Below are 14037 nucleotides of genomic sequence, written 5' to 3'. Positions count from 1 at the left end.
GGAGAAAGAGAAAATTGAAGACCAGAATGAAAGTCTCAGTCATTAAGAAGGAGAGGCTAGTTTTTCCCTTGAACCCCACACACCCGAGGGCAGAAATCCAGTGAGAGGAAGTGAGTTTCATGAGAATGAACCACAAAGTCTTCACAGACTGATCCAAATTTCCCAGCTGCACATCTCCGAGTCTTTTCCCCACCCCTCCCAACCAGAGGCCCAGGTTCCAATCTTGTGCCCTCCTCTGTTCCTCCCGGCCCAGAATCGTAGAAGCAATGTTAAGACTACAAGGGGTGTATGCTGTATTCAGTCCAATCCCCACTTGACAGAGAAGGGGGCTCTCAGGCCCAGAGTGGCAGAGCAGAGATTAAAATCAGGCGATGGTTCTTTCCACACAGCACCTCCTCTCCAGTTCTCCTGGACAGCAAACACAAGGGGTCTGGCTACAGGGCGATTTCAAAATTCCCCAGATTTCAAAATTCCCCAGACCGTGCCAAAGGGAGGAGGGAGCAGCGCAGTGGGTGAGAAGTCACCTGCTCTGTGTCCGTCTGCAAGCCCAGCCCACTGCCCACGGCCAGTTGGGACTCCTAAAGACTCTAAAGCGCTGAGAAAGATCACCGTCTCTCTCAATCACTGGTTTGAAATTCAAAATAAAAACATCACTGAGCCATAAAAAAAAAAAAAAAAAGTATAAGGAAGTCCAACGACTTTCTGATTTTTATTTCCTGGCTGAATACGCGGCAGCATTTTTTGGAACATCAACTTATTTCCTTCCACCCCCACCCCCACTTTGATTTTGTACCCTGCTTGACTGGTCCCGCTAGAGTTGCTCTTAGCATGCCCGCTGGGTCAATGAATGGGCATTGCCAAGCTGTGGCAATTCACCTTTCGTGGGGACCTTTCACGAAGTGGCTGGGTGTATGGCTGAGCAGATGTTCGAGGTGGCCACATGTGCACATCCGGGGTACTTTAAGTACTCTGTGCTGGCTAATCCAGCCCCATCCACCGCCTGTTCCACAGCTCTCCGTTGCCGGCTCCCAACCTGGGAAGCCCTACTGCACCAGGAAGTGGCCATCAGATGCTGGGGGAGCCCCTCCCCTCCGAGCCTCAGCCACAAGAGGACTCCCGACACCCCTCGGCTGCTCTCAGAACCGGAGTACAAATCACAGTGGGCAGCCGAGGGATCGTGCACGTCTCACGGCCGTAACCCTCGCCCAGCCCAGTCCCAGGCACACGGTCAGTAGACAAGAAAGGCTGAGACAGGGGAAGAGGTTCCCAGACCTCATCCCCACCTTATGATCACTAAGCTGCTGTTCCCAGGAGGTTAATTAAGTAACTTGCCCCAGGCTACACGGCAGACACCGTACAAGACCTTCCAACCCACGAGACCACAAGCCTGAGGTCTCAAGTCACTCCGCTTGCACCTTCTCACCCAACGCGTATACTCACGTAGATTCCAAATACGAGAGCCGAGGAGACGAGGACCAGTCAAAGGTCCACTGGTGTTATGCCAGGCAACGAATCTACATTCTTCCTATCAGCCTCGCCCCAACGCTACATCGTAGTATCGAGCTTCCTTCACGAGGGGAAGAAACGGGCACAGAGCAGTTACTTGTCAAAGGCCGCTCAGCTGGCAAGTGGCAGTCAGGATTCCAAGTCAAGCCCCTCGGGACCCAGGGTCCATCATCATGGCCCTCACGCTAGGCCGCTTCAAGAAAAACTCTTCCTGGAACCCAGACTGCCCCTTGCTTCCGGGACACCTCTTTCACGGACCTGTCACAGAGCAGGAGTGCTGTTCTTTTGTGGAGAAGAATGAAGACAGGCCAAACAGTCACCATCGTGCTCAGAGAGCCGCAAACTGGCCTGGAAGGAAAATCCACCCCGTGCTAGAGTGAGGGCCACACACAGCGCGAAGCAGGAGACAGAACGCTGACCTCCACTAACGGTTCCAAAAGCTGGGCTTTGGGCAAAGGTGCACCGAAGGAGACCTGGGCCGCCCCCAGGCACGGCCACCTGTTGAACCCCAGAGGTATTTCTAAGTATCAGAACTCCCAGAGTTGCTAGGACATTGGGAGCCGAGATGAGAGGGGTGGCTTCTCCGAACACCTCCCTTGCCAATCCAATCCGGCTAAACAAAAATGGATCTCCCATCTTTCATAGGTTGGGATTTAGTTTGTCTTAAAAAAAAAAAAAAAAAAAAAAAAAAAAAGCGCCACAAGGGCAAGGTTATTCACCAGGCTGCAATCTACTTAAGAGTTGAGGGAATCCGGGTTTCCTCCCAGTAGGCAAGACCAGGAGTCCAGCTGGATTTTAAGTCTTCCATGGGTCTCCCTGGGGGTCTGGTTGAAACCCTTCCCTGCAGCCAGCTTCCCGAAGCCGGCCCCAGGGCACAAGGGCCTGCCCCGGAAGCCGCTTTCCCGACCAAGTGAGGTACCGGGCTTACAGGGATGGAGGGGGTGGGGGGAGGGGCAGAGGAGGCGCCAGTTTCAGGAAAACTAGGAGAATTCAAAAGGGGGACAGCGAAATCAAAAGGCTCTCAACCGAAGCACAATTGCTAAATACGACGGCTTAAATCAAAGCACAAATCAGCTGCTGGAGGCCAGGCCAGGCCAGCCCACTGGGTAGCTGATTCAGTCACATTTTGCAAAGGAAAAATCCCAAGGAAAAACGTAATCACTCACTTCCCCCGAAGAAATGAAGCACTAGGGCATTTCCTAAAAATCCCTAAAACCCCGGGTCAGCCCTGGAGAATGGGGCATAGCCCGAGGGAGAATTGCCAGCCACCTGAACCAGGCCAGGGAGGCCACGGACACCGACCGACGACTCCTTATGCCCGTGTTCCCAGGATTTATGTCCCTGATTCCCGTGTCTGTCCCCTCTGGGGAGGGTGCAAATCAGCCAACTCTGCCAGCTTTTCCGCATCTCATCGCTCCAGCCCAGTTCTGCGCATGTTTTATGACCACATAACATTCTGGAGATTTCCACTTCATTTACTTTAAGATACGCATCCCCAGGGCCGGGAGAGGCATTGGTTCAAAGGGAGAAATCTGTTTTCCCAACTTGGTTCAGTACTCCAAAGAGAGCACTTTTCCCTTAAACAGGGCAAGGCCTCCAGTCCAAGCTCCCACCATCCCGCTCCGAAACAATGTTGCCTCAAAACTGAGAGTTTGCACCTTGCACCTTTAGATAAGTGACCAACAGACTTCTTCCCATAATTGTGGCATCTGCACGTAACACTGACTACAGCCTGCAGGACAAAGCTCCCCCTGAGAAGTGCAGGCCAGCTGCAGTGCTAGGCTTTGTCCACCGCTGGACCCACAGGCCCAGCCTTGCCTCAGTGACCCCACAGCACATGGGGCTCCCCTCCGCATACCTCACCCCTCTGTTCAGGCCCCCGCATGGCCACCCAAACAGGGACAGAGGCCACGCTGGGTTCCCGCAGAGCCAACTCTACACTAAGCCCACAGAAGCCTGTGGAGAAACCTTCCAGATGGGGTCTCTGCACAACTTCCAGAGAGGGGCCAACCCGGCTGGGCTGCTTTCTCCCTCACCCTCCTCCCTGCTTCTAGAAAACTCTCCAGTTTTCCAAAGCCAGGTGGAAGGAGGCCCAAGGTGCCCTGTTTTGTCAACTTGCCCTTCACACAGTTCAGGTCACCTGGCGGCGTGTGTTCCCAAATGTTTTTCCAAGGCCCCTACGGCCAAGATAGCCCAAACACAATACAAACAAAAACAAACAAAGTTCCAACACCCAGCAAACCTGAAGTCTTGGGGGCTGGTGGAGCTTTTCTTTTGGGGGGCTAGAAGCAAAGCGGGTAGAGGGTTTAAGGGAGCCTCAGCATAAAACTTGAGGACTCAGAGCCATCAACATTACCTTGCACAGATCAAGGAACAAAAGGACACTCCCACAAAGATGTACCTTTAAAGAAAGGGTGGTGGAAGGGAGGGGCAGGGGCGTCCCCCTCCACAGAGGCTAAACCTCCACATCCAGGGCCATCTCCCAGGGGGCAACTCTAGAAATCGGGTGATCCTCCCCACTTCCAAGCTCAAGGCAGCCGCCCTGGAAAGCGGGTCAGGGCAAGCCCTGGTGGGCTGTCTCTCCCCCCGCCACCCCCTCCCCCCACTCCACTCCACGTCCGCCCTGGCGGGAACCGGCTCCACCCGAAGAACACGGACCTGACACCGATTGCACATAGTGACCGACTTAAAGTTCTGAGCACGTTCCCACCGTTCCTGCGAAGCACAGGGATCCCTCGAATCCGCCCACAGAGCCCGCGCCGTGGGCCCCTCACTGCCCCCTCTCCAGTGTGGCCCCCGGGAGGTGGCCCCTGGCAGGAGTTCACACTCCCGCCTGAGCGCTGAGCTCCTGCCGAGCCGGCCTGGAGCTCGGAGAAGCTGCCGGTCCTGGGGGCCGAGGACTGGGACTTTGTAGGCCAGTTGAACCGACACCCTCATCTCGCCCGCAAAGACCCAGCCCTCAGCTCCCGCGCGTCTCCGAGGTCGGGGTGCGGGCGCGTCCCCGACGGGCTTCTTCGGGCGGGATCCCACCGCCGCTTTCCAAGGCGCTCTGCTCAGCCGACGCTCCGGGTTTTCCCCAAGCGGTGTCCGCCTAAGAAGGCACCCGCCCCGCCCGACCTCGGCCCGAGGGCTCCGAGACCGGCCCACGAAGGGTTACACGACGTTCGGTGCCGCGGCCTCCAGGCCACCGGGCGCAGGCCGAGGGACAGTGCTGGGCGTGGGGGAGGTGTAGGGACCCAGCCGTCCCCGACCCCGCAACGCCAGTCGAGAGCGCGAGAGTTACACGCTGAGAAACTTCGCCACGATCCCACGCCGCGCCCGCGAGGCCCAGCTCCGCGCCGCCTCGGTTACCTGCGCTCAGATCTGCGGGGCGCAGGGCCGGGGCCGAGCCCCAGGCGGGGCGCCTCCCACCGCAGGCCGCGCCCTCCCGCACCGCCGAACCCGCTCCGCCGCTGCCGCCGCCACCGCCGCCGCCGCCGCCGCCGCCGGGGGTCGGGGAAGTAGCTGCGAGCCGGGCCCCACGCCCCGACGTCCCGGAGCCCTGCGCGCGCGCCGGACCGGGCGCCGCGGCCTCGCTCAACCTGCCCGGACCTGGGGGCCGCCGCCGCCCCCTCCCCAAGGGAGCGCGAGCCCGGCGCTGCGGGGGAGAGGAGCGGGGCGGCGAGACCCCTCGAAAGTTGGGGGAGTTCCGCTCGCTCGCGCGGCCCTAGCTAGCTCCACGTGCTGGTGACACATCAGGAAGGCTGCGCGCCCCGCGGCTCCGGGCGGGCGGACGCGGCCAGCGCCCGCCCGCACCGCCTCCCGGAGCCGAGCGGACGGCGCCCCGCCCCGGTCCGCCCTCCGCCCGCCCCTCGGCGGCACCGCCCCCGGCCGCGGCGCCCGCTCCGGGCTGCGGCACCCGCGGGAAGACACCCGGGCGGGGGTGGGAGGGTGGCCTGGGCGCCCCTCTGCCCGGCTGCCGGAGCCGCCCCGGGGATCGAGCCCGGACGCTAGCGGCCCGACAGTTTCGAGTGCCTTCCTCCCAGTCACGCAGCCCTTCCCGCCCCCGAGCTCCAGTAATTTTCCCTTTTCCTCTTCTGGCCGGTCAGAGCGGCTGCCGGCGCGTCCTCCCGCGAAGGCCGGCGCGGAGAGCCCCCTGCCGGCCACGCTGCTGCGGTGGAGCTCTCCTGCGGCCGGCCTCAACCTCCCCATTTGGAACCCGGAGCCCGCCTGGCGTTTCCTTCGGGCTTTGGTGGTCAACCAACGAGATGATAATACATGTAAAGCGCCAAGCGGGGTTACCAGCAGCGTGCTTTGTTGATATGTGAATGGGTTTTCTGGCCTCTTCCTACCCCCTTCCAGTTGCCTGCAAACAACCTCTTTGGCTGTGCTTTCTGAAAACCTGAGCTCCTTTAGGGGGACTGTGGGGAGGAAGGGTGGTAGAGAAAAGCTGAGAAGCCAAGAGAGAACTTTCCCAGGATTGGAAAAGGGTTGCAAGTCAGAGGAATCCCCTTCGTGGGGACCTGCTGCCCCACTCTCTCTAGAAGTCAGGACATCGGGAAGTACAACTGAGCGTCTCATCTGAGCATTCTGGAGCATCCACGGGCCTCTGCCAAGATGCCCATCCTCAAGATGGCCAGGATTCCTGGGAACATGGAGGAGAGAGTAAGAGGGAATGATGGAGAAGCCCAAATAACCACTGAGATTGAGCGCCCCTCCCCCTCCTCAGATGGAACCTCGCAGTCTGATTTAAAGAAAATAATGAGAAATACCTGTCTACGGCCTGATACAGCTATTGGCTGTGTTCCTGTCTTCTCTTTCCTGTCCTCACCAACCCAAAATATACCTTAAAAGTGGAAGTGGAAGTTGAGTGGTTTATCTGCTCAATTTGCCAGCTCCCACCCCCTCCCCCACCTTGAGGCCAGAAAGATTCCAGGGCAGGACAGACAGATTGCAAGAGCAGGTGCTCCCAGGAAAGAGTCACTCTGGGAAGGATGGAGGGCAGATGGCAGCCAGGCACAGGCAGAGGCGCTCTGTGCCGGGTCAGGATGAGCCACTGGCCCCAAGGGTCTGCAATTCCCCATTTTGTGGGAGCCCAGGATTAGAAGAGAAGAAAGAGGAAAATGCCCTGACATTGCTGGTGATGCTGCCCGAGCTAGAGGGGGCCTGGGGTTCGTGCGCTTTCTCTTCCCCTTTTATTGCTTTCTCTAAATCTGACAAACCCTTGGGTCTCAGAGCCTGGAGGAGCTGGTGCCCTGGGGGGATGAAAGGGCAGGGATGGAGTGCGTTTACCCCAGCGCTGATCCCAGAGACGCCTGCAGAAGATTAAGATTTGCTCTCGGAGTTTGAAATCTCCCTGCTACCCCCTGACCACATCAAAGCACATGGCCGTGGGGGGCACCTAATCCCATCAATGGAATCAAAGCTGGACTAGAAAGGAAATTCTGCCAAGTTGGTGCCGGGGACAAAGCTCACAAGACAAAGTTAAGATACCGGGCCCTGGCCTCCTCCACTGGGGGTTACATCCCCAAAAAGATCCTGAGCCAGTCCACAAGCAGACAGGGGCTGTCCTTTGCTTCTTGAGGAGGCCACTGTGGGAAGGTCAACACCCAAAACTAGGGAAGCCGTGCAGTGTGGGGCAGGGCAGAAAGGGACCCTGAGAGGGGCTGGGACTGGTCTGAGTCTCAGTTTCTCCAGCCTTACTTCGAGAAAGCGCTTTCATCTTGAGGCTCTTTAACCAGTGTCCCCCAGCACAGTGCTCACGTGTGAGATGGCTTTAGGTTGAAAACAAACAAAAAACGTGGTGTGTATTTTTCAATGTCAGTGTCATAAGTACTGTTGTCACGGTTAGGCAAAAAATGGTTAAAGTGAGCCCACTCACAGCCAGGTATTCAGTCTATACTAGTATGAGTGGTATTCTGATATGACAAAAATGGGGACAGTGGCATGCAAATCAGTAAGTCAGAAAAACACCCCTTCCGGAAGTCCCGGCTTTACAGAGACACTGCCTCAAGGCAGTGGCTTTCAAACGTGCAGTCATGCCTCAAGGTAGGAAATATCTACATATGTATATAAAACGTCTCGTGAAGCAATTCATACCTACTCAAAACAATTTTACGTGGTCCTATTCTGTTCCCTTAAAAAAAAAAAAAAATGCTGCTCTCAAGCTGTTAAAATTTATTTCATTATCCACTCATGGTTATCTCCTACAACTTGAAAAATACCACCAGGGCGCCTGGCTGGGGCTCAGTCAACAGAGCATGCAACTCTTGATCTCAGAGTGGTGGGTTCGGCGCCCCATGTTGGGTGTAGAGATTGGGTGTAAAAGTAAAATCTTATTTAGGGGCACGTGGGTGGCTCAGCTGGTTAAGCATCTGACCCCTGGTTTCTGCTCAGGTTCGTGGGTTCGGGGCCCGCGTAGGGCTCCATACTGACAGCACAGAGCCTACTTGGGATTCTTGGGATTCTGTCTCCCTCTCTCTCTCTCTGCCCCTCCCCCACTTGTTCTCTCCCTCTCTCTCTCTCTCTCTTAAATTTAAAAAAAATTTCTAAATACGTAAAATCTTATTAAAAAAAAAAAAAGAGGGGCGCCTGGGTGGCGCAGTCGGTTAAGCGTCCGACTTCAGCCAGGTCACGATCTCGCGGTCCGTGAGTTCGAGCCCCGCGTTGGGCTCTGGGCTGATGGCTCAGAGCCTGGAGCCTGTTTCCGATTCTGTGTCTCCCTCTCTCTCTGCCCCTCCCCCGTTCATGCTCTGTCTCTCTCTGTCCCAAAAATAAATAAACGTTGAAAAAAAAAATTATAAAAAAAAAAAAAAAAGAAAGAAAGAAGAAAATACCAGCTTAGAGAACGTGCCAAGATGAGATAGCTCTCAGGGAGAAATTTCTAGGCGCCAACACCCTGTGCTTCTCCACACATTCTCACACTGACCTTCGGACACAGGTGTTATTATTACCCACATTTTATAGGTGAAATCACTCTAGTAAATGCAGGCCTTAGACCCACCCCTTTCCACCGAGTGCCTCCCCTGTCTAGTGCATCTTCCAACGGCCTGCTCCCGGGAAGTAGCTCAGAGAAGCCCAGCATCCAGGGCCACTCATGCCACCTTCTCGTAATGGAGCCTGCCTCTCCAACCTGCCCTGCTGCTTCTGCCCTTTTTGCAACCCCCCCACCCCCGCCCGCCAACAAATGACCCCTAGGAGTCAGGCTCTTTAGCAAGCAGGCCTTAGAGCCCTTGAGGGGGGTGGAGAGGGGAGGGCAGGGTGTGACACGAACAGTCTTAATGTCCCAGATACTCTGACATCCATCTCTGTCACTGGGAGGGATCAGCCTGCCTTGGGAACAAAATCCCATAGAGCTGGAGACACTGACTTTGTTCTCTTGCTCCCGCCATTCTAGATTCTTCCCTAGGTCTTCCACGGCAGCCCTGTTTTCAACTGCAGCCCCCTTTCCTGTCACACCTCGTCCCCCAACCTAGCTTTTTTCCCCTTCCCATAGCTCTTCTCCCCTCTATGTGCCACATATCTTACTCATCTGAGTGTATTCTGTCCCCCTGCTGATCTTTGCCTCCAACTCCCAGAATGTAAGCTCCGCAGGGGTAGGAGTTTCTGTCTCTTTCATACGTTACTGTGTCCCAGTGCCTGGCACATAACGCACACTCAGTAAATATTTGCTGAATGCCTTTCAGTCCCGCCTACACTGCCCTGAGAACCCGGCTTTGCTATTTGGGGCTTGACGGCCCCAAACCCTCCTGGGGGCCCCCTAGGGCCGAGCCACACAGAGGCACTCCCCCAACACTTCCTGATTTCACCAGTTTCCTCTCAGGGGGTGAACACATCCCCCAAGGGCAGGAGGGCTGACATCTACCTTGGCCTCCAATAACCAAACTGTTCAAGGTATTCAAAATCAACATCATGTCTTGGTACCGATTCTCTGCTACACATGAACTCCTGCCATGTATCCAGCAACACACAAAGTGCTGTGAAGTGGCAAGGCAGGGCAATAAAACCCCATTTTGCGGACACAGGAACTGGGCTTGCAGGGATGGAAGGATTTACCCAAGGTCACCCTGTGCTGCTGCGTTCTTTCCACTTCACTCCCCCCCTCTGGACCATCCAGCCTATCAGATGCAAGGTCTACAGTGCCGACCGTGCTGGCTTCTTTTCGGTCTCCCGCCATCCGTCAGAAAGAGTTCAGACACAAGACACAGGATATTTTGTTCGGATGGCAATCTACGTGCATTTTGTTTCCTGGCCCAGGTGGCTTGGACAGAGGAAAGAACCCCAGAGCTCAGGGAAGAGACAGGCTGGGCATAAGATCTGTGCTGCAGAAAAGCCACACCGGGGATCACCGGTCTTGTCAGCTTTTGGGGCCTTTTTCACCTCCTCACACCTGTGCAACCTTCAATCAGTTCTTCTCTGTCCCTGGGCCTCTGTTTCATCACTGACCAAACTGGAACGTAATTTTCTCTGTGGTTTCTCCCAGCTTCACTATTCCTTAACTGTAGGAAGAGAAGTTACTGACTTTTTGTTTTGTTTCGTTTTTTTTTAAACTGTTGCTTACCTTATCTATCTAGGTCACTTGAGAAGACAGGACGCTTGCCCACAAGCAGCAGCAGACGGGTAAATCCCCCAGAAAGGAGTCAATTCTTTGCAGGTGTAATAATATGTCAGCAATGCTAAGGCAGTGCTTCAAGCTGGGTTCAGTTTTCCTGCGTGATGGAGGTTAGGGAAGAGGCAGGCGGTCTGATACTCTGCTTAGGTTGCACCCTCTGAACTTGACCTAAGGAGTGAGGCCGACAGTGGGGGAAGTTAGGTCACACAGGGAGCCCTACTGGCCCAGAGTCCCAGCCCTGTCACCCAGGGCTCTCTGAAAGGCTTTCAACGGGCAGGGTAAGTGCCTGGACGATGTTAGAGTCCTTGGTCCAGAGGAGCTAGTAGTCAGGTCTCCTGGGGATTTGACATACCGTTGGCAATTTGTGTCTACGTTCCTCCCCTGCCTCTACAGCCTGAGTAGTCTGGTCAAGCCCGTGATTTTTGTCCCTATATGTTTTTCCTATTGATCGGGGTGAATATTGGACAAGTAAAGTACCCGTCTGGCTCACAGGCTGGCAAAGAGATGGACCATCTCCTGGGTACGTGTCAAGCAATAATGAACACGACATTTCCAAACAGCTTCATGCTGATTATGTGGAAGAGCTTAATCCATATGATAAAGGAAGAGCTTTCTGGATGACCTTGAACAAATCACTCCCCTTTCTTTACCCGTTTCTGTGGCTATAAAACCAGGATCGAATGGTCATTTTCATTCCCATCGGTCCGTGATTCTGAATTGTAACTTTTGTCACCAAGAATGGGGTGGCAGCTTTCGTGCTTATTAATAACCAAATACTCACTCTGGGGGCGCCTGTCCCCCAGTCGGTTAAATGTCCAACTTCAGCTCAGGTCATGATCTCGCAGTTCACAGATTGGAGCCCCGCGTGGGGCTCTGGGCTGACGGCTCGGAGCCTGGAGCCTGTTTCAGATTCCGTGTCTCCCTCTCTCTCTGCCCCTCCCCTGCTGGCGCTCTGTCTCTCTCTCTCAAAAACAAACATTTAAAAAAAAAAAAACATACTCACTCTGGCTTTGTTTCTTAATTTGAAATTCCATTTTATGTGCAAGGTTAGAAGGGCCATGGGGAAAAGAAAAGTACCTTATCCCCTGCCTGGTTAGCTTCAAGCTGGACATGGTATCTGAGTGTCAAAGATGATTGAGGGGCACCGGGCTCCATGGGTTAAGGGTCCAACTCATGATTTCAGCTCAGGTCATGACCTCATGGTTCACGAGTTCGAGCCCCGCATCGGGCTCTGCGCTGACAGTGTGGAGCCTGCTTAAGATTCTCCCTCTTTCTCTGCCTCTCCCCCCCACTCACACTCTCTGTTTCTCTAAAAATAGATAAAGACTTGGGGGGGGGGGGGAAGATGACTAAATGAGTGCAGAAGTACGCAAGATATTGTGGTGCTCTGGCGAAATCCTCTCCATCCTCCAGCGCCCAGCAAATGACCTCACCTCTCCAGAGAAGACTTCCCCAACCCTCCAAATAGGGACCTCTCTGATACCAGGCCTCTATCTCTGGACCAGGTGCTGAAAACCCAGACAAGAGTGAGACACTGTCTCAGCCCTAAGGGGCCCCCCAGCCACAGGGTGAGACACACAGAGAGGCCTCAGACAAGAAGCCGAGTCATTTACTACCCTGGGGGAATCAGAGGTTCCTCAGAGAAGATGATACTAGAATCTTGCCAAAGATATCGAACCTGACTCTGATCCCGTGTCTGGACATAGCTGCTAATTTGCAAAACATACCAAGGACCAGGAGCTTGTTTAACTACATTGGGAGTTTGCAGTTAGCAAAGTCCAGACTATAGGAAACCCTACAGGTCAAGTTGGCCAGCTTCCTCAACTGACACACTGCAAGGAAATGAAGGAAGATAATCCTAGTGATTGAAAAAAAAAAAAAAAAAAACAGCTTAAAAGATATATCAGTTTTAAAAATGAACAAAGGGGCACCTGGGTGGCTTAGCTGGTTAAGCGTCTGACTTCAGCTCAGGTCGTGATCAGTTCACAAGTTCGAGCCCCACATCAGGCTCTGTGCTGATAGTTCAGAGCCTGGAACTGCTTCAGATTCTGTGTCTCCTGCTCTCTCTCTCTCAAAAATAAACGTTAAGAAAATTAAAAGTAAGCATTAAAAAAATAAAAGTGAAGAAAGTTAAACTATAGGGTATAAAGATGCATGAGTAGCTGGTAAGTAAAAATGCAAGTAAGGGGTGGGGCTCCTGGGTGGCTCAGCTGGTTAAGCATCTGACTCTTAGTTTCAGCTCAGGTCATGATCTCGCAGGTTCGTGGGATCAAGCCCTGCATCAGGCTCCGCGCTGACAGTGACAAGGCTGACAAGTGACAAGGCAGAGCCCGCTTTGGATCCTCTGTCTCCACCCCTCCCCCACCTGTGCATGCGTGCTCTCTCTCAAAATAAACAAACATTAAAACATTAAAAAAAAAAATGCAAGGGGTGCCTGGGTGGCTCAGCTGGTTAAGCATCCAACTTTGGCTCCTGTCATGATCCCACAAGCTTGTGGGTTTGAGGTCCCGCATCGGGCTCTGTGCCTGGAGCCTGCTTCAGATTCTCTCTCTCTCTCCCTCTCTCTGCCTTTCCCCAGCTCATGCTCTCGCTCTCTCTCAAAAATAAACAAGCACGAAAAAAGTTTTAAAAAAAAATCCAAGTAAATGGTAACTATAGGAGTAGCGACTAGTCTGGCTGTGGGAGGCCCTACTGAGAAGGGGACACATAAAACAGGTTTCTGGGGGGTCTGGCCAAGTTCTCTGACCTGAGTAGTATTCTGCGTATAATTTGTTAAGACATTGACCTGATTCGTGTGGCTTTCGAATCTGTGTTTGATTGTACAAGGAAAGATTTAAAAATACATCTCTCTAGGCTGGGATATTGGATTCAAACGGACAGCAGGAGGCAAAACAGATCTACTTGCCAAATTCTGCTTTTAAGTTAAATAATATTCATGTACAGGAAGGAAGAGGCCTGACCTAACGTGGTTTATATTTTTAAAAATATCCTGGAGGTTTTAGCTGCCCGCAAATGGTCATCTGCCTACGTGGCTCTCAAACTGGAGTGCGAGAGGCCCTGTCTTCTGATCTAGACCCTGGCAGGGAGCATATGGCAAGAGGTCTGAGTGGGGAGGGGAAACTGGCAGTCAATGAAGCTATCTCTGGAGTAGGAGCTTCAGTGCTACACGTCACAATTAAAGAAGGAGACAGACAGACTAAAGTGTATCAGGAATGGGAGCCTTTGTAGCTCATCTGGGAGGACTGACTGCCACCTTTTGGATGGGGGAGCCAGGGTCATACAGATCTCATCATGAGGGCATGATGACCAGGCCCCACTGTGGAAGGGACTATTATTTTTCACCACCTTGGCAGTCATGAGAAAGATGGGCGGGACAGCTTCAGGCCCCCTGGCTTCTCCAAAGGTCTGGGCTCTGAGGCAGAAACAGAATTTCAGGCCACAGGGTATTTAGGAAACATCTCGTTCAACTTTTGAATTTTGCAACAAGTTGAAGTCCAGGGCATGTGAGTGATTTAATAGAGGTCATGCCATAAACTCAACATAGGTATCCCTTCCTGCCTGTGCCCTCACCCTTTAAGCCAATGACCTACCTCCAGCCCCACCAAGGTGAGTGTAGATACCCACGGGCCTTCAAGGTAACTGTAAGACCTCTGCTCCCGTGCTCGTCCCAGTACGTGGGTCTGACCCTTTACCTTTGGGGGCCCACGTTTCCTCCAACATCTGTATGTTGACCTCTTCTGTACCTTGACTCTCTTTTATTGATTTTAATGATTCATTGTCCCCACCTCTATACAGGTGAAATTCTCTGCTCCAGCTTCTACAGGAGACCCAATGCCTCACTGTGGAGTTCCTTCTCATCAGGAATCCAGTTTAAGGCATAAGAATCATTGCACGATCCAGTAGTTCAGGACCTTTCCTCTTCCTATTTCTGAATATCTAGA

This window comes from Prionailurus viverrinus, chromosome E1 (assembly GCF_022837055.1).
Source record: "Prionailurus viverrinus isolate Anna chromosome E1, UM_Priviv_1.0, whole genome shotgun sequence".
NCBI lineage: Eukaryota > Metazoa > Chordata > Mammalia > Carnivora > Felidae > Prionailurus > Prionailurus viverrinus.
This window is presented reverse-complemented; position numbering follows the sequence as displayed.